Source organism: Alligator mississippiensis, chromosome 13, assembly GCF_030867095.1.
Source record: "Alligator mississippiensis isolate rAllMis1 chromosome 13, rAllMis1, whole genome shotgun sequence".
In the NCBI taxonomy this organism is placed as follows: domain Eukaryota; kingdom Metazoa; phylum Chordata; order Crocodylia; family Alligatoridae; genus Alligator; species Alligator mississippiensis.
The window spans coordinates 15256149-15279727 of NC_081836.1; the positions used below are offsets into that span (position 1 = coordinate 15256149).

Consider the following 23579-nt stretch of genomic DNA (forward strand, 5'->3'; position numbering starts at 1 on the left):
TTTCCAGGAATTCAGGTGAACTAGAAGTACTGCCTAAATACTTTTTACTGCATGCTGGGTTTTCTGCTGGTGATATGAGGATGTGCTGGGTGGGGAGTGTGGAAAAATACAGAAAATGTTGACTGAAGACTTAGGAGATAGTTTTGCCTTGAGTTCCAGGAGAAGCTTCTGGGGGACTCTTTCTATATCATACCTAGTGAGCAATCCACAATCTTCTTGAATAGAAAGGCCATTAAAAATGCAAGATCCTTTCTTTACACTAAACATACATGGGGGAGTTCATGGCTTTTTATTTATTTATTTATTTATTTTGCAGGGATTATTAACTGGGTACAAATGCTGACCTTGTAATGTGTCTCTCTGTCTGTACATGTTTTTAAACGAATTAAATGCTAACATTTGAATGTTCACAAAACATTAGGCCCCTTTAAATTACAATAACAAAAAACCCCGGCACTTACTCTGCTTTGAGATTCTATTAAGGAATCACTGGGTCTTTACCCGAACGCTGAAAGCCATCTATGAGCGTCTAATTGCAAGAGCAGGGCCATGGCTGCTAGATAAATATGAGCATTCATGGAAAGCGAGTGTATGCAAAGGGAGGTTAAAGCAGCCTGGTTGGCAGAGGTGTGTGTACTGAGTAGTGTCTTTGTCTTTTATATAGAAAAATACTAATTAAAAACAAAATGTAAAAACTGAAGAATGCTAGTTATGTTTTAGTGTGCTGCTAAGGTAAATATACACTAGGTCATTTAAAGTGCATTGTTAAGTCAGCCTGTGCCACAAAATTTCCAAATTAAAAGCTGAACAGAAATACATCTGGAACGGGACACAAAAGCAGATTACTGTTACTTTATCCAGAGTTCTGCATTTGGTCTATGGTTCATTTGTGCTGCTGGTAACCACTGTGCAGGGAAATGCAAGCAGGCACAGCTCCTGGAACCTTACCTTGCTAAATTTCCTTTTTACAACCTCTCCAGTGGTCCAGCATAACCCCTAGAAGTTTTACCCTAAGGCTTGGAGATCTGAACTCCATATGCCGTCTGGTGCTTTGGATACGAGACCCCCTTTTAATATGTCGAAAACAGAAACAGCTTGGAATATTAACTTAACTGTACCTTACTGCTTACAGCATGTAATGAGAAAAGTAGACAAGCTGTCAGAGTTAGCAATTAAGATCAATTCTTTACATTTTAAATGTGAAATACTGCAAATTGCACTGATGTATTTGAAGGGTTCTAATGAAGGCATGTTAATGAAGGGACTGCTGCATTGGCAAACCATTTTTAATTCACCTCCTGTTTGGGAGCACAGAACTTCCAGTCCCCTTCTGGGCACCTATGCATCACCCCCAGCTTGGAGTCCCCCCTCCTCTCTTTGGAGGGCAAAGAGAGACAGTGGGGTTGGCCCTCACTCTCAGTACAGCCAAAGGAGGATGTTCTTTGCTTCCAACAGATGGTGTCACTGGAGAGGAACAGAGCAGTGTTCTTTCCATCTGTGGCTGAATGTATTGCTTTTGTGATGCATCCAAAAGACATGGTGTCACTGCTTGGCACTGAACCCCAGATCCCCATGGAAGGGTGGGTGATTTTGGCCTTGCCCTGTGACTCCCACTGACATCAGAATGAGCCACATGACCAAAAGTAGTATCTCTGTCTGCTCAGATGGGACAAGTAAAGACTCAGGTTCCCTTTGTAGCAGCCATTTTCCTACTGGGATTATTAACCCAAATTTGTGGAGCTCTAGATCTGCTAGATGGGCTTATTTACCTAGACCGGGGGTGCTCAGCCCTCATCCCAGGGCTCAGATTCGTCCTGGGGGTTCCCTACACATGGGTGGGAAGCCCCAAGGGCTGGCACTGTCCACTAGATTGAGCAAGCAGGGTGGCGTGGGACCCAATCCCAGCCCAGGGGGCCAGACAGGCAGCCTGGGGCCTAATCTTGCATGTGGGCCCGATCCTAGTACATGGGTATGATTCAACCTGCCGAATAGCCCAGCACCACTCATCTGGCCTGCAGGGCCAAAAGGTTGAGAATCCCTGACCTACACTGTCCCACCATGATTTAAGGTTTGACTCCATGCTAACAGACATAGAAGGAGAATAGAATCTCTTTTTCTGTGGACAATCTTATACCAAGTTATAGCCCCGGAGGCAGAAGTTTAAGATGGCTGTGCTGGAGCAGCAGAACCGGATGGTGACTTATTAGTGCAGACAGGTCTCATTTTTAATCCACCTAAGGCCTGATCCAAAGCCCATTGAAACCAGGGGGGAGTATTTCCACTATTTCCACCAGGGGTCGGGGGGGAGTATTTCCCTTCCCACCCACCCCTGGGGACTTTGGATCAGGCCTCAAATGCATGGAATAAAAACTCCCCTTCAGTCATTGCTATATTGACGTTCTTTATTTTGTAGGTTGAGAATTTGGGTTAAAGGCCATTGCTATAATTAGGGTTGCAACAGGTCACTTCTGTGCCACCATTTTGCTTTAATAGTATTTGTTTAAGTCACCTCCAGACTCCTCTCCTGGCCTCTCTAGCCTGGAAACAGCCACCGTGATAAAAAGGTCTTTCTTTGTGCCACTATCCTCCCAAAGAAAAAGCTTCACATCTGATTTCAGTTTTCTGAAATAACAACAGATGTTTATCTTGTATTGTATGGCACATGGCACTACAACTCATAAACCCCCTCCTGGAGCTCTGAGCAGAGTTTCTGGTCCCTCTTTTGGACACTTGCAGGCTTTGTGCTTTTCTTTTTTTTTTAATATTTTCATTTCTCTGCAGCTTAATCTGCTACCAAAGTATTTATAAGTATCACATTATAAACCATGAAACAAGGAATAGCAGAGGAGATTTTCAATACTTCCTTCCACTATGCAGAGGACAGTATGTGTGGCTACTTACCTGGAGCCTCCAATAATGAAATAATTAAGCAGGCATTCCACAATTTCCCAGCAAGACTTAACCATTCAGGGGATGGGACAGTGGATGCGTTTTTAGGAACAGCCATTAAAATATTGGAGAGGATATTAACTGCTGGCAGAACTCTGTTTTCCTTAGCTTAGTGAGAGAGTGAAACCCTTTTCATTTTCCCACTAAAAACACTGCTTTAATTTTACTGTAGAAATGGTGAATTTCTGCATCTGGAGCAATTTTACACACGCGTGTAAAATTTACACAATTTTACACAATCCCCAGCTACTGAAGCCTCTATTACCTGATGGAAATGGCAGTTGCATTCAGGAAGTAATATTCAAATCTTGTGAAAATGCCACTGTTTGTATATGAGCACTAGTGAAGTGCATGTTGGTAGTATCATGCGACTGCCTTCCCAATTACCTTGCACCCCGACTCACCAAGCAGTTTATATGCACAAAAGGAAGGTTGGGGGTAGTTCAGTTGACTAATAATAGGATGCATAGCAAAGAAGGAAGAAAATAAAGTACTTTTCCTGGTCTTTTGCATCATGTTGTCATTCTGGGGGAGAGATGAAGTAGATGGACAGCAGATCAAAGTGTCTGAACCAAGCACAGGGGTGGAAGGGTGGGTCCAAGTGAGTGAACATTGTCCAGGGGCTGCAGCTGGTCAGTGGGGAAGGGAAAGGCAGAGCCAGAGTTCACTTGGACCAGTGCACAAAGATCTGGGTTAAAGTGAAATTATCTTCCTGTTCACCTGGGAGAAGGAAAAATTAGCAGGCAAAGTAATCACTGCTCAAACACTGAGACAAGACTACTCCTTCACTGACAATTTATTCATTCAGTGTGCGCTAAAGCAGACTCCTACTGCAGCTAGAGTATTTAGTTAGATGCAGCAATATTGTCTTAAATATACAAAAGGGAACTGCTTTTTTGTCTCAATATTCCATAACTCAGCCATGTACACTGGTATCTTTTCTGCATACCCTATGAAAGCATGGTTTGCTCTATGTTTGAGTAAATGCAGCTCTCTTTTGTTTCCTTGGCTGAATTCTTTATTTATTGTTTCCTAAAATGATTTGCTTTCTTCCTCCCCCTTCAAAACACATACGATAGCAATAAATAGATACAAAATCGGACCAAGAAACAAAAGGCCAAACATTCCGATAATGTACATTTGGTTTGTATTTATCATTTTAAGATGTGTTTTAATTGGTTCACTACCAACATCCTGTAGCTTTCAGTCAGTCAGAAGAGAAACCTGTTTCATTTTAAAGCCAGTTCATTTCTTCCCTGTTCCAACAGAGACCAGGGATAAACCCCTAATATAGTATCTCCAAATTTAATTGCATTAAAAAAGTTAATGTAGAAGATTATAATACATTTTGCTTCCCTATTCTTAGTTGATGATTAAAAGCTGGATTTGATTTTAGATAGGGTAAGAAAAGGAAAACAGTTTGCTCCTCTGTAACTTAAGCCTTGAAAAAGAAAATATGACACATAAACCTGCACAAAGCCCTGCAAGCCTAGAAATAAACAGATTTGTATATTAATCCAGCAGCTCAGTCTATTTAGCTCAGCCTAGAGAAGGATGAAGGGTGATTTGATCACCCTCTATAAATACCTGCTTGGAGAGCCAACCTTTGATAATGGGCTTTTGGATCTAGCAGACAGAAGTATGGCCAGATCCAACAGTTGGAAGTTGAAAGCAGACTAATTCAGACTGCAGATAAAGGCACAGGTTTTGTACAGCGTCTGTTGTTAGCCACTGGTTGTGACAGATTCTCCATCACTATCCTTTTTTAAATCAAACTTGTAGGCTTTCTAAAATATCAGCTTCAACTGAAACGTAGTAAATTCTTGGAGCTTGATGGTCTGTGGGTGCATCTACACAAGACGCTTACTGTGCAGTAGCCTAATAATAGTGTGCTGGTCCAACACTGTGCTAATGTGCTACTGCGCAGTGTTATTAGGCTACTGCGCAGTAAGCGTTAAAAAAAACCTGTGCCGGTGTTACTACAAAGTAGCATAAATTACTGTGCACTAAATTAGGACTTGGTTAACCAAGTACCAAACTTAATGCATAGTAACCAGGGCACATTAATGAACATGTAGATGTGCCCTGTATGTACAGGAGGTTGGAAAAAATAAAGCCAATGTTCCTTTTTGGCCTTGTATTCTAGTAATCAAACTGCCCCGGTCTTAAACTATCTTCCAGTGGACAAGTACACTTGAGGAAAAACAACCATTTAGTTGGCTGTCTCCACAGAAAAGAAGTGGGATGAACAGAGACTGAACTTCCCTCTAACCCTGGAAGCAAATGTGAGTAGTCTTAGTATTTTGTGCTTCTGCTCCTGGGCTATATCTGTCCAGTGGATTAACAGAGGATTTCAACTCTTAGGACACACAGGCTGGCACCTTTTGCCAACAATAAATGAGAGAGAAGTAAATCCTTTCCCTCCTCACCTCAGTTGATAAACACCTACCAGTTACTGAATATGGGCCTGAGGCACAGGTGTTGTTTAGGTCATTTGGGTCCCTGATATAGTTCTGGTTCAAGCCCCTGTCTAGGTAAGCAGATTGCCTGGTAGGGCCAGATAGGTATATAGCATTCAAAGACTTCGTTCCTATTCTCCAGTAGTGGAAACACAATATTTCAGATAAAACTCAAAGGATGAATTTCTGTGCCCATACCTTTTTGTGCAGGTACTTATGAGTCATGTGAATATGTCATGATTCACAGGACTTTCAGCATTGATTTTGCTACCCATGGAAATGGTGTCTGTACTATTACAAATACTTCTCGTAAATATTTTTTGCATAACCAGTTTTGTGCTAACCCAGAGCTTCATAGCACTCTGAAATCAGAGCTAGAAGAACAAATACTAGGCCTAAAAGAGCATGGGGCTTTCAGTATTTCCTTACCAAGTTTCCAAATGCTGAGAATAAGTGTCATAAATGAATGGCCCAGAGGCCTTATTTAAACATGGATATTTGTAGGCACCTGTCAATACAAAAGAAGCTCTGTGGCAAGCACAGTTTTTAATGTACTCTTAAATGTGGCTTAGTTACCCACATATCTGAGGTCAAAAACTGAAACAGTGTTGACTACGAGGAGCTTCTTTTTTAATCCAACTGAAATGCACCCAGGCGCAGACAAGGGTTGAGATGATCTTTTACCCTTTGCCACCTCCTATCCGATGAGCTTCAGAACTGAGGGATGATGACTGAGCTTTCACAAAGATGCAGAGAAACAAATCCTTTCATGGGAAAAAGGTGTCTTGAAACAACCGCTCCCCTGTGTGATAATGAATGTTTCTGTTGCTGTGGTAAAGCTGTTTAATGTGGCTAGGCCATTTCAAGAAGTTTATTAACAGAAGTGGTGGGGTGGTGGAATTACCTGGAAGTTTACCTTGGTTAGTATCACATGGAGTTACAGAAGCCAAGAGGAGGCCTGCAGTAGCTGACAGAGCTGAAGTGGATGTATTAATAGCACCAGTTGTTAAGGGGGAGGAGGGAGGAAAGCACTTTAATAGAGAACACAAGGAAACCCTCAGAACGAAGCACTAGAGTAGGAGGAGAGAGGGTCGGGGGAGAGTGTGTTTTTTGTTAATTCTTTTTTTTCTGCAGGTTTTGAAAAGGAACCCCATCCCTCCTTTTCAGTTCGTTTTTTCTTTCTTTTTTTTTCTTTTTTTGGTTCTGTTTTCCAGTGAATTTAGGGGAAACTTTCAGTTGCAAATTTTAGCTTCCGAGTTATTTTTCTTTTCCCTTCTATCTTCTGCTTTTCTCCTTTTGCCATTTTGACAGTGGGAAAGGGAGGAGGCGGCAGAAAGGCAGCTGATGTCCTTTGTGTTGATTTTACAAATTCTGTCACAAAGGGGAAGATTTAAAAATGCATTTTTGAATATACAGTCTTATTACACAAATCTTCTTAGCTCGACAGAAACCTGCCTCCAGTTCTGCAAAGAGTGGTGGCAGGTAGGCAGCCCCGCTGGGGTGCAATGAATTCTGTTTGATTCGTTCAGGTATATGCCTAAAAAATAATACCAGCTCTTCATCCTTGATATGGGCTATCTCGCTGAGGTCAGCAGAGCTACATCAGGGATGAATTTACTGCTGAGGTTTTGCAAAGATACTGTAAAGAGATGTCTGGCAGAAAACACACTAAGAATCATGTATTTAATTTTATAGACTAGACAATGTCCAGGTTTATATTAATATATATGTATCATCTAAACAAAGTTAAAATGTTTCCTGCTTTGTACAATGGATGAGCACTTTTTCCTCAGCTTGGCAGTTTTGTTTGCTTGAGTACAGAAGCTTTACTTCTGAAGGTTTCCTTTGCTTGCATTGATTTTCCTTGGGCCAGTTTGTAGCTGTTTGGAAAAATGTTACCTTGCTTGTTACCTTTGTCTATGTAATTAGTTTCTTTTACTTAAGAGTTTACTACAGTGTAACTTGCTGTAGTTACAATGTATACTGATTGGAAAAGGGGTTCTTTTATTTTACTCCCTCTTTCATTGGCTTATCTACCTTAGACACTTGCCTCAGAGGTTTCCTTTTTGTAAGCATTCTCCAAAAACCATGTCCCAACAGAAAATGAATGTTGTATCTCGAAGTTTGTAAAAACAGCATTTATCCCACAATTTCCATTGTCTACGATGAAATCATGATCTAACCTTACCCAGAGCAGACCTGATGCCAGCATAAGTTTGAGCAGACCTGAAGCACATATCAGTAGTGTAGATGTTGGTTGATCAGTTGATGTTGTAGCTGCGATGGGCTAGGAAATATGTGAAAAGCAAGGATTTTCATGGGGATATTTTTATTGGACCAGCTGCATGGTTGGGATAGATTTAGACAAGCTCTTGAATGCAGTGCGTTCTTCTTCAGGCCCATGGAGCCATGTAGCTTTTCTTCAGCAATGGTCAGGGAAGGTATAGGTAACTGTGGCAGAGAAGCGGATGCAGAGGGAGAGGTGAAGGAGGAGAACAATATGGCTAGAGGCAGAAGGAAAAAAGACAGAAGGGAAGGGTTCAAAAGGACATGGCAAATGGAAAGTGGGAAGCTGTGCCAGTTGTCAGTGTTATGCTTTGAAACAAGGGTTTTCTTTTGTAGACCTCAAAGTTTTAAGTTGTGAAGTCTTAATATCAACAGCTCCACCCTCCACCCCCCCCAAAAAAACACAAAACAAAACAAAACTGAGCTGAGTGACTTCAACTCCAGTCAGATTTAGGGCAAAGTAGGTGTTTCCCACTGCCATGTTACCTTGCAGACAAGGTTCCTTGGGTGAATTTGATATCTTTTATTAGACCAACCCAAATAGTTGGAGAATATTTATGAATGTTACCTTGCAAGCATTAATGGGGAAGGAAATGAGCACATAGGCACAAACACAGATTACACAATCACATGGATTGCCCCCTCCTCCCCACCACCGCCAAAGAAATTGGAAGAATAGGCTTCAGCTAAATATCTCCTTTACATAGCCACACTCTGCATCTCTTTCGGATATCTTGGAAACACAGAACACCCACTGACAGCACGGCACAGAGGGAGCGCAGAATATGCAATGCAGATCCATGCCACAGATAGCAGATCTTCACTGTGGACTGGGGAGAAGGATTTTGCCCTAAATGTACACCAGATGCCCTAAGCACATTAGGTTTGTGAGAGTAATCAAACAGTCACCAGAGGATTACAATAGAGCCCTTAGTTTTGAGGACAGAGGTGTTGATGAAACAGTCTTTGAACTGTTTGAGGTTTCTTCGGTTTCTTCTTTTTTTTTTTCTTGTGGGGTTTACTTTCTTCCTAAGAACAAAAAAAGTAACTTCCCATGCACACCAGTCTGCACAAAACAAGGACTCTTTTGAACTATTTTACATACAGTGCTTATTCAAAAGAATTTTCTTACAGTTTCCTAAGGAGCCTCACAAGATTGCGTTGTTGGTAAGGACACTGCAAGCATCCATTTCAGGAGGAACGCAGTGATGACAGTAGACTAAATAACACAGAAAAGGGATTCGTGAATGAAAGCGATGAGTTTAGTTTGCTGTTATTTTGGGGCCCTGTGTACTTACAGGAGCTACTTGGATGGCCAGCAGTGAAACAGAGGGGACTACTGAAATTTTCACAAGTTTTCATCTGAAAACGGTTCCTGAGCCAAATAAGGGCAATAGATTCATTTTTCAATATGATTCATTTTACTGTTTGCATCACAATAGAATATATAAGCCCCGGCTGCAAGTGAGATGTATTATGCCAAATGCCACAAATATATGTGATTTTTGCTTACAGTATAAATAGCCCTCAAATGCCAAATATTTTTCATGCAGTTTTGACATCTTTGAATTTTTTTCCAAAGAAGGCAAGAAATATTTTTAAAAATCTCCATTTGATTAGAAACCACATTAGTTTTTAGTTATATTTTCAGTTTTCAGATACAAGCATGTGCCTCCTTTCCCTCCTCAATTTTTTTTTTCTAGTTTCTGAAGTGGTATTTTTTGCCAATTCATCCCAGAAAATTTGAACTGAAAGGCAATACATTTTTTGTCAAAAACCTATTTTTCTCTCTCTCACAAAAAAATCAGTGCATATATTTTCCCTAGCTCTGCTGAATAGAGACAACAGGCCAAAGATGATAGAGAAGAAGTTCTGTTGTCCTTATTTCATTGATGGGGAACAGGCATACACGGAGGGTAAAGCTCTGATACACAGGTAGAATTTAGGTGCCTATGTCCAAAAGTGTGACTATCATCAGTCCTGCCTAACCCATTAAATCAGGGGTGGGCAAAATGTGGCCCGGGGGCCAGATGTGGCCCGCCAGGCCATTCTATCCGGCCCACAGGGCCCCTAACAATTTTAGAAAATGAATATTTATCTGCCCTGGACTGCCTGTCATGCGGCCCAAGATGGCTTGCCAAAACTCAGTAAGCGGCCCTCTGCCCAAAATAATTGCCCACCCCTGCATTAGGTACTTAAAGCCTGTAAGCAATGCTATGCTTCTACTAATCAAGTCCCTGTAACTCAAGTTATACTTTTTTCACTTGCCCAAAAGTGCCTTAGTCTTGTCACTGCTGAGCAGCTCCATGACTATTTGCTGCCATGATTGAAACGCTAGGCATTGCTGCTCCTGTATCCCCTTGGTCCCCCAGTGTGCATAATGCATGCCACAAAAACACGACTAGAGGAGTCATACAGAAGTCTCATGGCGAGACCCTCTGCAAGTTCAGTTTTCTCTTTTTCATGAGTGGGTTAAAACACAGATCTCCCACCTTCTAGGAGAGTACCCTAACCATTGATATGCAGACTCTTCAGGGGGAAGGAGTGGGAGGTATTCTTATTCTGTCCATCGAAGCTGCTCCACTTCACATGGGATGCCAAAAGATGAATTGGGCCACAGGAAGACAGCAAGACTCGGCCTCTCTAGCTTAGTGGTTAGGGCAGGTCCTGGGAGGAGCATGTCCTGAGTGCTGGTTTCAACTCCCAGAATTGCTTCTCTGTTCTTGTCAAATGTGTATTCATTGTCAAATACATCACCACTTCTTGGAGCAAGGACCAGGGCAAAGGATTCGCCCCAACATGGTGAATGTGGAGGGAACAATTCACACAAAGCTATAGGTTGAAGTCTCAGGTGTAAACGTTTCTACAAATGAATATGACTAACAAATATACTTATTAGCCTAATTTACAGGCAGAAAGGGTTCAATTTTCACCAATTTCTACCAGAGCCTAAAGACTATATCTGGCATTTATCACTGCATCCTTATCTAAGAGTGAGTATACTCAGGGCCCAAAGTCAGCCAACCAGTGAGGACAGGGTGGGGAAGCAATTGGGATCAATCAGTTTTAACTGGGTGAAAACAAAACCTCTCCGTGGATCTGGGACTCATATGTGTGCCACCAGTACCTGGGTAACCCTTTGGTCTTATTCTTACTTTGCTCTTTCCTGCCTTTAGTTGCTTGTTCTAGCAAGGATGTATGCAGCTGATGTCTGGAACCATTATACACAGTGCCTGGTGCTGCTGGAGCTCAGTCTTCCCTTGAGCCTTTGTGTCCTCCTGCATTACAATGAAAATGGAGATATAGACACATAATAAAGAGAAAAGGCCCACACATGCAAGTATGTGTATGTGTTTTACAAGTAAAACTGCTGTTGCTCTATTGTTTTTGCCTAGTGCAGTACATTGGTTGTGGTAATTACGCTATTGGTCTTTTCCTAGTAGTGCTACTCAAGAATGATGTTAATTAATGCATAAGGAGAGTCCACTCGGGAAGCTATGATGATCCTACACTGCAGGATGAACATTACCATTTCTAGAATGGTTACAAACAGATCTGAAATCAGGGCAAGTATATACATTGTGCTGGGCAAGAAATCCAGTACTTGAAGTACAGACGGTGCTGTCCAAAGTCAAGTGTACACCAATGAGGCATTTTATACTTTGCAGTTCTTAGAAGTCATGCTTAGAGGGTCAATAGGTGGTTAGCAAAGCTTTGTTTGATAAAAACGTTACTTAAGTTAGGCTAATGATGGGATCTCTGGCTGGTTAATGCAAGTGAGAAAAAGTTCAAAGCCCAGTATTTTATGCAAGCAAAATCCAAATATGTGCCAAGTCTCTTTGATGAAGTGTCTTTGTCAGAACAATTAAATGAAGGTTAAAAAGGCCAGACCTTTTCTCAACATATTTGACTTGCTCTTTCTTTCCCCTCTTCAAGGTGTCTTCATGTTACATTTATTTGCTTCATGAATTCTTTATTACACTAATCAGTCCTGATGTACAAACTCATTAGAAAATGAGCTGGAAATGTAAGATCTGTCAAATTTCAGAGACTTCTGACATGGTTGGACTCAAGGGTCTTTTTGCAGAGAAAGGGGAAAAGGGAGAAAGGAAAGCTAATGAGGAAATGTCAGATAATGTAGAAGTCAATCCATTTTGGGATCAAGTTTTACAAAGTTCAGAGAAAAGAATTGTAATGTTGCCAGGGTAAACATTTAAGACTTTTTTTTCATGTAAATTGTCACGAAGAGGCATTTTCCGGGACTGGTGTTTCCGAATGCTTCTGATTTGGGTTTCTATTGGATTCAATTGTCCTTTTGATTAAAATAAAGTGTAGGGAAATTGAACTTTTTCAGCCCTGAATATAATCCCTTAATGATATGAAGTTATTAATCAGTTATTGGTGTTTCTGTAGCTTGTTCAGGTCTCAGCTGAGAATGCTGTGCCATTGTGCTAGGCACAGTACAAATACATCCCAGATGATAGTTACCGCCACAAAGACTTTAAGCAGAACAAAGTGGGAAGTGAAAAAGTGGCATGGAGAAGTGACTTGCCCAAGTTAACACAGCTGCTCTGTGGCACAGCCAGGAATAGAACGCAGGTCTCCGGCTCTATTCCAGAATCTAGCCTAGAATCAGACTCCCAGTTCAGGGCCCTATTCACTAGATGACACCAGCTGTGATATGTGTGTTTCTTTTACTGAGCAGCACAGAATGAGGCCTGCTGAACAGTTCCCAGGACACCGAAGAGCCAGTCCTGCAAAACACATTGAAAATCCTGCTCACTTTTCGCTGCAAATCAGTTCAGGTCCTCCCACAATTTTCAGCATATTGATATTGGAAAAATGATCCCTTGTATTAACATGCTGAGGGATCTCGGACTCTTCAGCCTAAAGAAAAGAAGGCTGAGAGGGGACCCGATTGTGGCTTACTGCTATATCAGAGGCGTACATCAGGGGCTCGGTGAACTACTGTTCACCAGGGCGCCCTCAGGGAAAACTAGAAACAATGGCCACAAACTCCTGGAAGATAGTTTCAGGCTGAACATTAGGAAAAACTTCTTTACAACTAGGGTGTCCAGACTATGGAACAAGCTCTCCCCAGAGGTGGTGCAATCATCTACCATAGAGGTTTCATAGTTTCATAGTTAGGGGTCAGAAGGGACCTAAATAGATCATCTAGTCTGACCCCCCGCCACTGGCCGGAGCACACGCTGGGATCACACGACCCCAGACAGGTGTTCATTCAACCTCTTTTTGAATGTAAGGTCTTCAAGAGAAGACTGGCTGGTCACATGGCTGGGGTTGTCTGACTCCAGATGTCTTTCCTGCCCATGCGGGGGGCTGGACCCGATGATCCTTTGGGGTCCCTTCCAGCCCTATGATTCTGTGAACATGTAGCTTGCTTCCTTGTTTAAGCAAAGAGCCAAGTGGTTTTGTGTGCATTGGCAATTCTGTGCATAGCCGGTTTTACCAACCACAGGTGCATGAAAAAGAAAAAAAATTACCACGATGAAGTAATTTATTTCATTTGCTTATCAAAAAGCAGAGGACATTGACAGGAAACTATCACAGAGGCCTTACACTTTCCCAGGAGGAGGAGCAGTTGCTATTTTACTTCTCCTTCCAATTCAGCCCAATGCAAATAGAACAGAAGGAGAATTGTTAGATTTAGTCATCAAATCCTCCATTTTCCTTATCAGTTGGAGCATGGAAGTATCTGTCAATTTGTCTCATTGGCCTTCAAAATATCAAATAACTCAGGCATCAAAGAGGATATTTGTTGGTTATTGCTGCTGCGTACTTGCAAAACTCATTATTTCTGTTGCTTCCAGCCAAGAAAGGGGGAAGGATATTTCGGTCAAGGTGCTGGACCAGGATGCAGGAGCCTAGTTCCAGATTTGTTACACACTTGCTGCATGACCTTGGCCCTATCATTTAACCTCTCTGTCCCTAGCAGTTTCTTACTATGCGTAGGTACAACAATTGGTGCTGCAGAGCTTTACAGTTGGGGCTCCTGTGGCTACTATAGTACATGCCACAGAAGGATTCAACCTGAGGTGACCATTTAGGGGTTACTGCTTGAAAATGAAAGAAATGCTCTGTGATGTCAGAAACAGCAGTGGACCTGGAGTGATGCTGGCTCTCTGCCCCAGTTAACGGCAGCACTAGCACATCTGAGTTTTTAGGGCTGGCAGAGAAGCACAGGTGGAATTTGGGAGCAACAGTCACATTGCTTGCTCTCTCTCTCTGATTCTTTGAATTCCCCCAGTGAACAGGACAGAAGCAGCTGTAAATGAGGGATCATCTGGCATAATGGAAGATGTTTCTGATGGTGTGGCAACTTGGACCCAGGGAAATAAAAGGGCTTGGTTATATGCCAGTATTTTCTTGCCAACCTGACGCTGCCTGTTTAAGATTCACAGCTGTTTAGGTATCTTTAAAAATACCCGAGGCAATGGAGGGGGACCAATAAATGCGTGTACATGTGTTTCTTTTGTGTTTACCATCTTTTCTGGAAGGGGTTGTACTCTATTTGTGACCCAAACATCTTCCTGGTATCTGACTCATTAGATTTCCCTGCATGGAGCTGCCAGCTCATTGTTTGGGTGTGTACACCAATGTTTAATTAATTTAGCGATGTGTTTGCATGCAAGAACCTCTACAGTTATAAGAAAAATACCTTTATGTTGCAAGCCACTAAGTCTTATCTCTCATCTCAGTGGCTAAAGAAGGGTAGATGACTCCATTAGGCCATCACTAAAGCATGTTTCATTGACTAGGGTTTTGATGCCGAAGAGTAGGACATTGAGTTCAGGCTGTCTTATGGCTCTATATGACAAGGCTGTAGACTATATTTACTGTCTGGGATTTTTTTTTCCCTAACGTGAGATTAAAAGCAATATGGATCCTGCTGGGAAAGGGCCACATTATTTCTGCTGTCTCCTTGGGACAAATAGCTGATGCTGTGCAAACAGAAGGGAGAGGAGGGGACCTAGTATGTTGGTTGAGTTTTCTTGTTGGAGAGGGCAGACTAAGTTGAAGCTCATCACTGCTATTTGTCAGTTAATAGAGCTAGCACCTATGAATAGGGGGAATTTGGACTGTCTATCTGAAGGCAACTGTTCATACTGTATCCCAGAGTATCTTTATTCATTTGGCTTCTCTTCTTTGTCATCAAGATACATTATTCTATAGTCAGAGGTCACAGAGTTAGATGATCTACATGCTTAAAGCTGTTTACTGAGAAAGATAAACCGTGCTAAAACATGTTTCCAAGCCTGTTGTCAGTGAAGAGCTACTTAGAAATTCAGATATATCCCAGCCATGCACAAAACTTCGGGCGGTTTAGAGTCTCGTTTGCCATGCTCTAAGAGCTCAACGGGTTGGCTTAATTTGCCAGTTCTCTTTAAACATAAAACAAGAGCACGCTTGCTTTGGGGCCTGCTTTTTTGAGGTCCTGAGCACTCCAGTTCTAGCTGAGGAGAACAGGAGCTGTTGTTGCTCAGCACCTCATAAAAATCAAGCCTGTAGATTTTCTTTGATAAATGAAAAGAAATGCAACTTAGCTAACATGATAAGTTTGCTGGCAAACCGGGAGCAGCAGTGAAAACAAAACCCAAGGCATTCACATAGCCATTAGAGAAGGATTTCAAATCTGGACTCTGGCCTGTTTTAGAATCATTGGTCTCCAGGGACCATATTGCCATTTCTAAGATGCAGTAAGCTGAAGGGCAGCTGCCATCTGCATTCATCCTTTTCACTGCACTTTAAGCACCTTCATCCTAAACTTGCCTGGGATTTATGTCTGCAACTACTCCCATGAAAATCAAGGGGATGGAGGCAGCTAATTTCTCGACGGTTCTTTGGATAAGTATCTGGGATGCAGTTTTGAGGTGAACACATCACCCTCATCAGGGGGTTAGTTGCAGCATTTGTGCATATGGTAACGGGTGATGATTCATCTGAGGGGATTCTTTTAAAATCAGATTAGAAGGTGAAGACTTGTGAAAGGGAAGCGGTATGTTCTGCTTTGCAAACCTGTACTGACCTTGAAAAGGTGTCAAAGAACCAGTACTTCCTTCTTAGTTCTTGTGTTTCTTTCCTTCCTCTTTCTGTCTCTAGCTGCTGTCTTGCCTTTCTAGCAGATAAAACCACACACAAATTCCAGCTCTTTGAAATCCATGGCTAGTCAGGTAAAGTAACTTACCCGTATTTAGTCCTTCAGGTACCTGAATTTGGCTCGTGAGGGAAAATCTAGATTTCTCTGTTTTGTCAGAGACATACTTGAGAAGGAAAATAAAAGATTTTAACACTCAGAGATCACAAGAGACATTGAGGATCATTTGGACCAAACCGGCTGTTAACAGACTCTGGTAAGTGGCTAAAGAGTGTTTCCATTTTGTTTAGCTCTTGAAAAAGTGGATTTTATATAGTTGGGAAATTCAGATGGATGCTTCTGCACATAGATCTGTTCAAAATCATCCTGAACTGTTTGCTGGATATATCAAGCCACATTTATCACTGTGGTGGTATGTCAGGATTAACTCACCTATTCCACATGTCTTGTGGCTTCCTTTCAGTGCCAATACATTGATCCACTAGTTGGACTATCCACCTGTGTGCAGTTTGATATTCTTCTTCTTCTATCTCATGCTCCCAGTTTTTCTTGCTTGCCAATGAAAAACCATTTGTTGCAGATATCATAGACTCATAGAAAATTAGGCTTGGAAGGGACCTCAGGAGGTCAACTAGTCCAACCCCCTGCTCAAAACAGGACTATCAAAGTGCAATGATTGTTAACCCATTGGCTCATTTGCCTTTCCTGGTGTTTTACATCATTTTCCTAGATTGTCTTGCTTCGAGTCCCAATCTCCTGTGTCTAAGGATACCTGCCTATGTGACTTAACCTGCTGTTCAGTGAATGGTCTTTGTTGCACACTGGATAGCCTCAGATCCTTCAGTGCTTTTCGTGACAGCAGTTGTTGTTTTTTGTCTTAGAATACAGCTGATTGGAATAAAGGAGGGAGGGGTTACAAAAATATGAAAGTTTTGCTGAATTTCCACCAAATTTAATGTTTTGACAAAATTTCATTGAAATTTAGAAATTCAGAAAATTGTATTAGTCCTTTTTTAAGAATTCATATTATTGGGGACCATAAGTTGAAGTATCTGCTCTGCTAAGAACTTCCCTCTTTGTAGTTGAGTTAATTCTTTGAAAAATCTATATTTAACTACACCCAGTGCAGCTACTCAGTCTGAGAGCTCCCAGTTTATCACCTGTCTCCCTCTCTAGATCACACTCTTCTTTGCTTGGACATGCTCTTCCACTGTCTGTCAACTGTCTTTTAGAAATTAGAGATTGTGTATTGTTTTTTGAAACACAAATGCGAAAATTTGCACTGACTGATTGCTCTGGTAAATAAATAAATAAGCAGTTAATTTATTAAACAAATGTTTCTTAGTTAAAGAACATTTCCAGTGGTGTTTTCTGTCAATCTATTCCTATTTTTATTGTTCCAAAGCTGAAAGAAGACTACTGCTGTACTTCTCCATATGCTTTTCTTCTTTTGAGAAGCTTGGAGACAAATAGTTTCAAAGGGTGGAAGGAAAGTCATATATTTTCATTATATGAAGTACCCATATTGCCTTTCTCAGCAGAGAAGCCAAGGGTTGAGTTGGCCAGTTCATACAGTATGCATACACATGACTATTCTGTAAGGTTAGGTATGTTAGAGAGCCAGTCCATGGGAAAGCTTGCATTGCTTCTAACCGCGTGTTGATAAAGAAAGGACTTTGGTCTCCGGCCCTGCCAGGTGGGCACCTCTCACAAACATTAGTTTGCTTTAGGTTGGAAAAAAAAAAATCTAACTATATTTTGCTTAATAAGTAGTTTGCTCGTGTCACCTCTAATGGGATGCCATGTGACAGCAATTGTTCATATATAAGGAGGTGCCAATCCTGAGAGTTTTCCACTGGCAAAGTTCTTTGAGTGCAGCCAGAAAAGGACTGATCAAACACTGACCTTAGCGTTAGGAACATCATTAAGAGTGGCCAAGCATTTCATCTATAGAATACAATTATATATCTTTGTATATGAAGATATTGTGCGGGGGTATGCATTCACATACAAACAAACAGTGGGTATGTCTACACGTGCATTAATGCGCCATAGTTACTGTACATTAAGTTTAGTACCTGTAATAGCAGGAACTAACTCAATGTACAGTAACGTGTACTACTGCAGGGTAGCACCAGCACATGCCTTTTTAGTGACACTAATCCATAAAGTAGACTAATTCTACTGTGCATTAGCACAGCTTTTGTCATGATGTGCTAATGCATAGTAGAAGTAATCTACTGTGCATTTAGCATCTTGTGTAGACGCATCCTTTGTGTGTGTGTGTCCATCCTATGGAAATCTGTCACCTAGCCATAACTCTTTCTCTGGCTAAACTACAGTGACTGAAATCATGTCGTTCTACCCAAGGTAACCTTAAATACCTGACTCTCAGGTAGGTTTGACAGTCCACACCGAACCCTGGCATGTTGCAGGCATGGTGCTAACAGAACCTGAGGTAGCTTGTTAACCTCAGGTATGTCTCCATGAGGGGCAGTCACAGCAATAACTATAGTGTGGACATATGCTTAACAATCTTAACCAGAGCATATCATTTAAAATGATGAAAGAGAGTGAGACTGTTCCAACTAGTTGCACTGTATTTAAATGACTTCCTCTCATCCCCAAACCTCTGTTCATAAGGCTGTCAAACTAGGAATGCTGCATCAGCTAAACTAAAATATAGAAAACATTAGTATGAACTTTTATCTCTGGGATCTGTTTAAAAAGTGTGGTGGTTTTAGTTTATTTTTTATGACAGATCATTTGAATAAAATGAAACATATAGTGATGAGTTACTATCACAACCAAAGTCCACCAGTTTTTAGAGAAAGAGGCATCCAGAACAGTTGTGACTATGATAGCTTTACCCGAGGGCTTGGGAAGGTAAAGATGCTTGGAACAAAAACCTATTAGAAAAACAAGGGTGAGCGTCTGTGTATAATAGCCATCATGTCACTTGGTAGCTTTGGGCAAAGACTGATGAAGGGCAATGGATTTTATATTTCCTCTTGAAGTGCTTTTTAGCTGCTAAACTCCAGGGCAGCAAACTATTAAACCAGTTTAATATTAAAATGTAACATATAATGCAAACAGTTAATGCCTGCATAGCTTTCCATTAGGACGAGCATCCTTTTTTGAATAAAAAGTAAAATAGACTGATCTGTTTCACTGTTTTGATACCTGCTCTCAGAGGATCTCAGACCACTTTCCATGCACTGATTCACCTACATAATCACCTGCATCCCAGCTCTGAGTTATGTCGTCAGTACTGACTGTGATTCTCATAGAAATGGCTTTGTTTGAACACAGGACAAGTAAGGACCAGAGTTAGGTGAAAAATGGTTGTCTAATCCTAGGAAAAAATCTGAGATTTACAAAGGTTTTTGTGTTCCACATTGCTATGGACCTTTCAAAGTGTTTTGTTGTTGTTGTTGGTTGGTTGCTTGCTTGGTTGGGTTTTTTTATAAAAGAGGGGGAGGGAAAGAGAATGTAGTTAGGACACTCCGGTGTAGTATGGGAGGCCTAGATTCAAGTAATTTCTAGAGCAAGTCTCTGTTTTCATTCCAATCTGACTTCATTGACTTCAGGAGAGGATTATACAAGTCACAATGGGCGCATCTATACACATGCACTTTAATGCACAGTAGCCTATTTTACAGTGCATTAAAGTGTCACATAAAAAACTGTGCTATTACTCTAATGTGCAGTAAAATAGGCTACTGTGTATTAAGCATCATTTAAAAACTGTGCACATTCATTACTGTGTATTTAGGCAGCCTAATGCACATTTGTTTAGTATGTCACATTGGAGGTACGACAACCTACACCCCTGCAACATTGGAGGTACTGAATTTAACGCACATTGGGAAAAGCACTTTAATGCATGTGTAAATGCTCCCAAAAATTGCTATCCAATTAATTCACATAGGGCACATCTACACATGTGGGGGACTAAGCAGTTGTTACTTCACAGTCATTTAGTACTTGCTTAACCAAGTACTAAATGACTGTGTAGTAACTGGTGTTACTGAGCAGTCCCATCGCCACATGGTTACTTTTAGACACTACTGCACAGTAGCATTTCCATCACAGTTCATGCCTAGCAATGCTGTGGCACCATAGCAATGAGCTACGGTGCAGTATCTCACTGTTGCTGTGGCAACACATCTCATGTAGACGCACCCAGTAAGCATTATATGGTACGGAGTCAAAACACTTTTTGCTCAACAGCTTCTTCCCCTTCCCCTTCCCCCTGTCGCCACCTCACCCCCCCCCCCTTAAGTTAGCTTGAAATAATAAACCTCTTAGATAAACCCTGTACTGGGAGAGTTTGAGTGGTGCAATACTCTTTTAGTACTCTTTTATATTGGATACTCTTTGTAATACTCTTTTATATTGGATATGTTCTTAATTATATCCAAAAATGTCTGTAAGGGACAGATACCGTGGTAATCTCTTGGTGTCAGTAATTTTATTGTAGTATTATCATTTGACTCACTCAAGCTGTCCAAGATAAGGTATTTTTAAACCTCTAGACTGAGAAACACTGAGCTGAGCTTACTGGTGTGTACCCAGCAGCATGTGGAAGCAGCTACCTTACATCCATTTTGGGTTGCAGCACACACTGAGCAGGCATGCTCTGCTTTGTTGGGGTGGTCCGTAGAGCAGTCTGTTGGTGCAGTGACACTCAAAAGCTCCAGTCTTTATTTAGAAAAGACTCATACAGTTTTTTGGCAGGTTCCATTTTCACACCACAGAAGATGGTGTGAAGATGGTGATAGTTCAGATGATGAGGCAGGACAAACTTAGTTGTGTGTGACACATTGAGCGGGGACTCTGGAGAACTGGATTCTGATCTTTGCTGCAGCCCAGTTCATGTAGCAGGCTCAAATCACTCCACTACTTTTTAGGGTCCTGTGGGGCTTCTAAGCTCTTTGAGGAAGAAACTGTCCCTTACTCTGTGTCTGTAAAGTACCTAACATGATGCTATCCAATTCATTTTGGGGCTCTAGGGACTCACGTGATATGTGGGTGTAATAATCTTAATGAATGATGTTGTAACAAATAGAACAACCAGGCTGAGCAGTTCACATCAACTGATCTGCCCACTGGTGGGAAGCAGTGTGCTTCATCAGAGACCTTGAAAAAAAGGAAAAAAGGTATAAGAAATACTTTGTGAGAAGTTAAAACTGTGTTTTAGTTCCTCAATACCATTTATCTAGGGGAAAATTAGTCACCTGAATAGCTGCGTTAGATTTGGAACCATGCTTCCAGAGCTGCTGTTTGTGAGCATGCAGATGATCTGGAGAATGAGTAGGAGCCACCTCCAGTATCAGATATGCCATCCAATTAATCTCAGAAGCCAGAAGGGGGAGGGCAGAACCCAGGAGAGACAGAGCACCATGCAGGTGATAGCAATTGCAGAGAAAGTGGGTCAGATAGGTTCCTGACCTTCTCTTTTAGCAGCTCCTTACAAAGCGGGCACCTACAAACCAGGCTGAAAGCATTTGTTAAAATAAAAAAGTCAAGAGGAGTGAAGGAAGCAAATTATTGGGAACAAACAAAATGTGTTATTTTCTTTCCTCAGCTTAACATGTTTGCTTCAGGGCAAATGTTATACTGGGGTGGAGGGGCCAACCAGATTTTGTCTGACTGCAGACAAAATGCAAGGCTAGCCAACAGCTTGTGGGGATGCCCTTGCCCCACTTAATCTACATATAATCAAATGACCTGCAATGATGCACCTCTTTAAAATGGACTTAAGCCTTCTTCACTGGGCACATGTCCCATAAGGTAAGGATGATCAGATCTCTCTGTAGAAGTCTGTAGGCTGGACACTGTTACACTCACTTTACAGTACCTATACATTGCCTATTGATTCTGAGAGGCAAAGATTTTTGTGGTTTACATCTTTTATTGGGCCAGCCACATGGTCCACAACAAGCCTTTTCTTTCACATATTTCCTGAATCATTATAGCTACAACATCACTCAGCCACTTGTTTTCTGACTTGTTTTTTCTCTACCCTGTAAGCCCATTGTGGACATCTTTCATCATCAGTGCTGGAGAGATTGGCTACTCTAATACTTTGGAGGTACTACAAAGGATAAGTGCTGTCTCTTGGGGTGGGAGAAAGAGGACCTTCATTATTTGGAAACATTTTATTAGTTGTAAAGTCCTTTACAAAGAAGCACCTCATTTAAATGCAACATTATTACTCTGACTTCTCTCATCAAAAAATCATGCTAAAAACTTGAGGATAGAACAGCCTACATGCAATGCCTCTCTTTGTTGTTTAATGTATTTTGCATAATTCCCTAAGTGTGCCAGGGTATATACACCCAGGATGGGGGTAAGTCCTCCTTCCTGAGCTTTGCCATATTCAGGCCCATTTCAATGCTTAGTGAAGTCAATACAAAGACTCCCATTGGAGCAGTGGAATGGAATGAATTCACAACTGGTGAAAGGAAGGTAATAGGTTAGGAGTCTTCAGACAAGATATTGTTGGCATAGATTCATAGATTGTGAGGCTAGAAGTGACCTTGGAAGATCATCAGGTCCAGCCCCCTGCACCAGGCAGGAAAGATAACTGGGGGTCAGGTGCCCCAGCAAGGTGACTGTCCAGTCTCCTCTTGAAGATTTCCAGGGTAGGTGATTGCACCACCTCTGGAGAGAGCTTATTCCACAGTCTAGACACTCTAACTGTGAAGTTTTTCCTAATGTTGAGCCTGAAATGGTCTTACAGGAGCTTGTGGCCATTACTCCTGGTTTTCCCCAAGGATGCCCTGGTGAAAAGATGTTCACTGAGCCCTTGCTGTATTCCCCTGATGTAGCGGTAAGCCGCTACCAAGTCCCCTCTTAGCCTTTTTTTCAGGCTAAAGAGTCTCCGGTCCCTCAACCTTTCCTCATATGGCTTGCCATGCAAGTCTCTGATCATATGGGTAGCCCTTCTCTGGACTCCCTCAAGCTTTACCACATCCTTGTTAAAGTGCAGTGCCCAGAACTGGACACAGTACTCCAGCTGTGGTCTTACCAATGCCAAGTATAAAATTACTAACCAAATCATTTGTTTCCCTTACATTGTGATAGAGGTGGTTTTATAGTCTCTTTTTTTCCTTTTAAATTTGAGGGTATTTTCTCACCTGGGTGTTCTCCAGCTTCGTTCGTTCATTCATTCATTCATTCATTCATTCATTCATTCATTTCTACTGTGACAGGTGATACCACCCAGCACACTTGCTATGTAGAGCATGAGGGAATCTTGAGTAAGGGGAAGTACTTGCAATTTGAAAAAAAGTCAAATCCAAATCTTGATGTTTTTTAAAGGACTCATTTGAAAGGTCCACACACAAACTAGACGAACTGAGCTGGTCATGTTCAGGAAAATAAGGGGTTAAGATAAACCCTTGAGGATTTCCGTCTGTGGTTGAGAGAAGTTAGGGATTCCAGTTATCATAGCAAGACACTCAAGCATCCTTTCTAGAGGCCTAGAATTAATTTAATATATTTCTGTTGTAAGAAAAAAGAACGAGCAAACTGTGCACATCCCATGAAAGAGCCTTATATACAATGGAAAGATTTGCCATCATCCCTAACTAATAATGTGCAGATGTCAACAGGTTAATTGACTTGAATAGTTCATAAATTGTTCACGGCCTTATCCAGGCCTTAAGTTATTCACTTACACTTTTTGACCAGGCTCATGGCAGTTCAGTTTTTGTTTTTGCAGCTGAAATCCTGAAATGCAGAAGCCTGTAAAGATGAAA

At 41.5% G+C, this 23579-nt stretch overlaps 1 protein-coding gene across 5 annotated transcripts in view; it reads left to right on the forward strand.

Moving 5' to 3' along the window:
- The window catches only part of PRDM16 (PR/SET domain 16), a 465190-nt gene that overhangs the window by 29086 nt on the left and 412525 nt on the right, over positions 1-23579 (forward strand). The window lies entirely within an intron of this gene.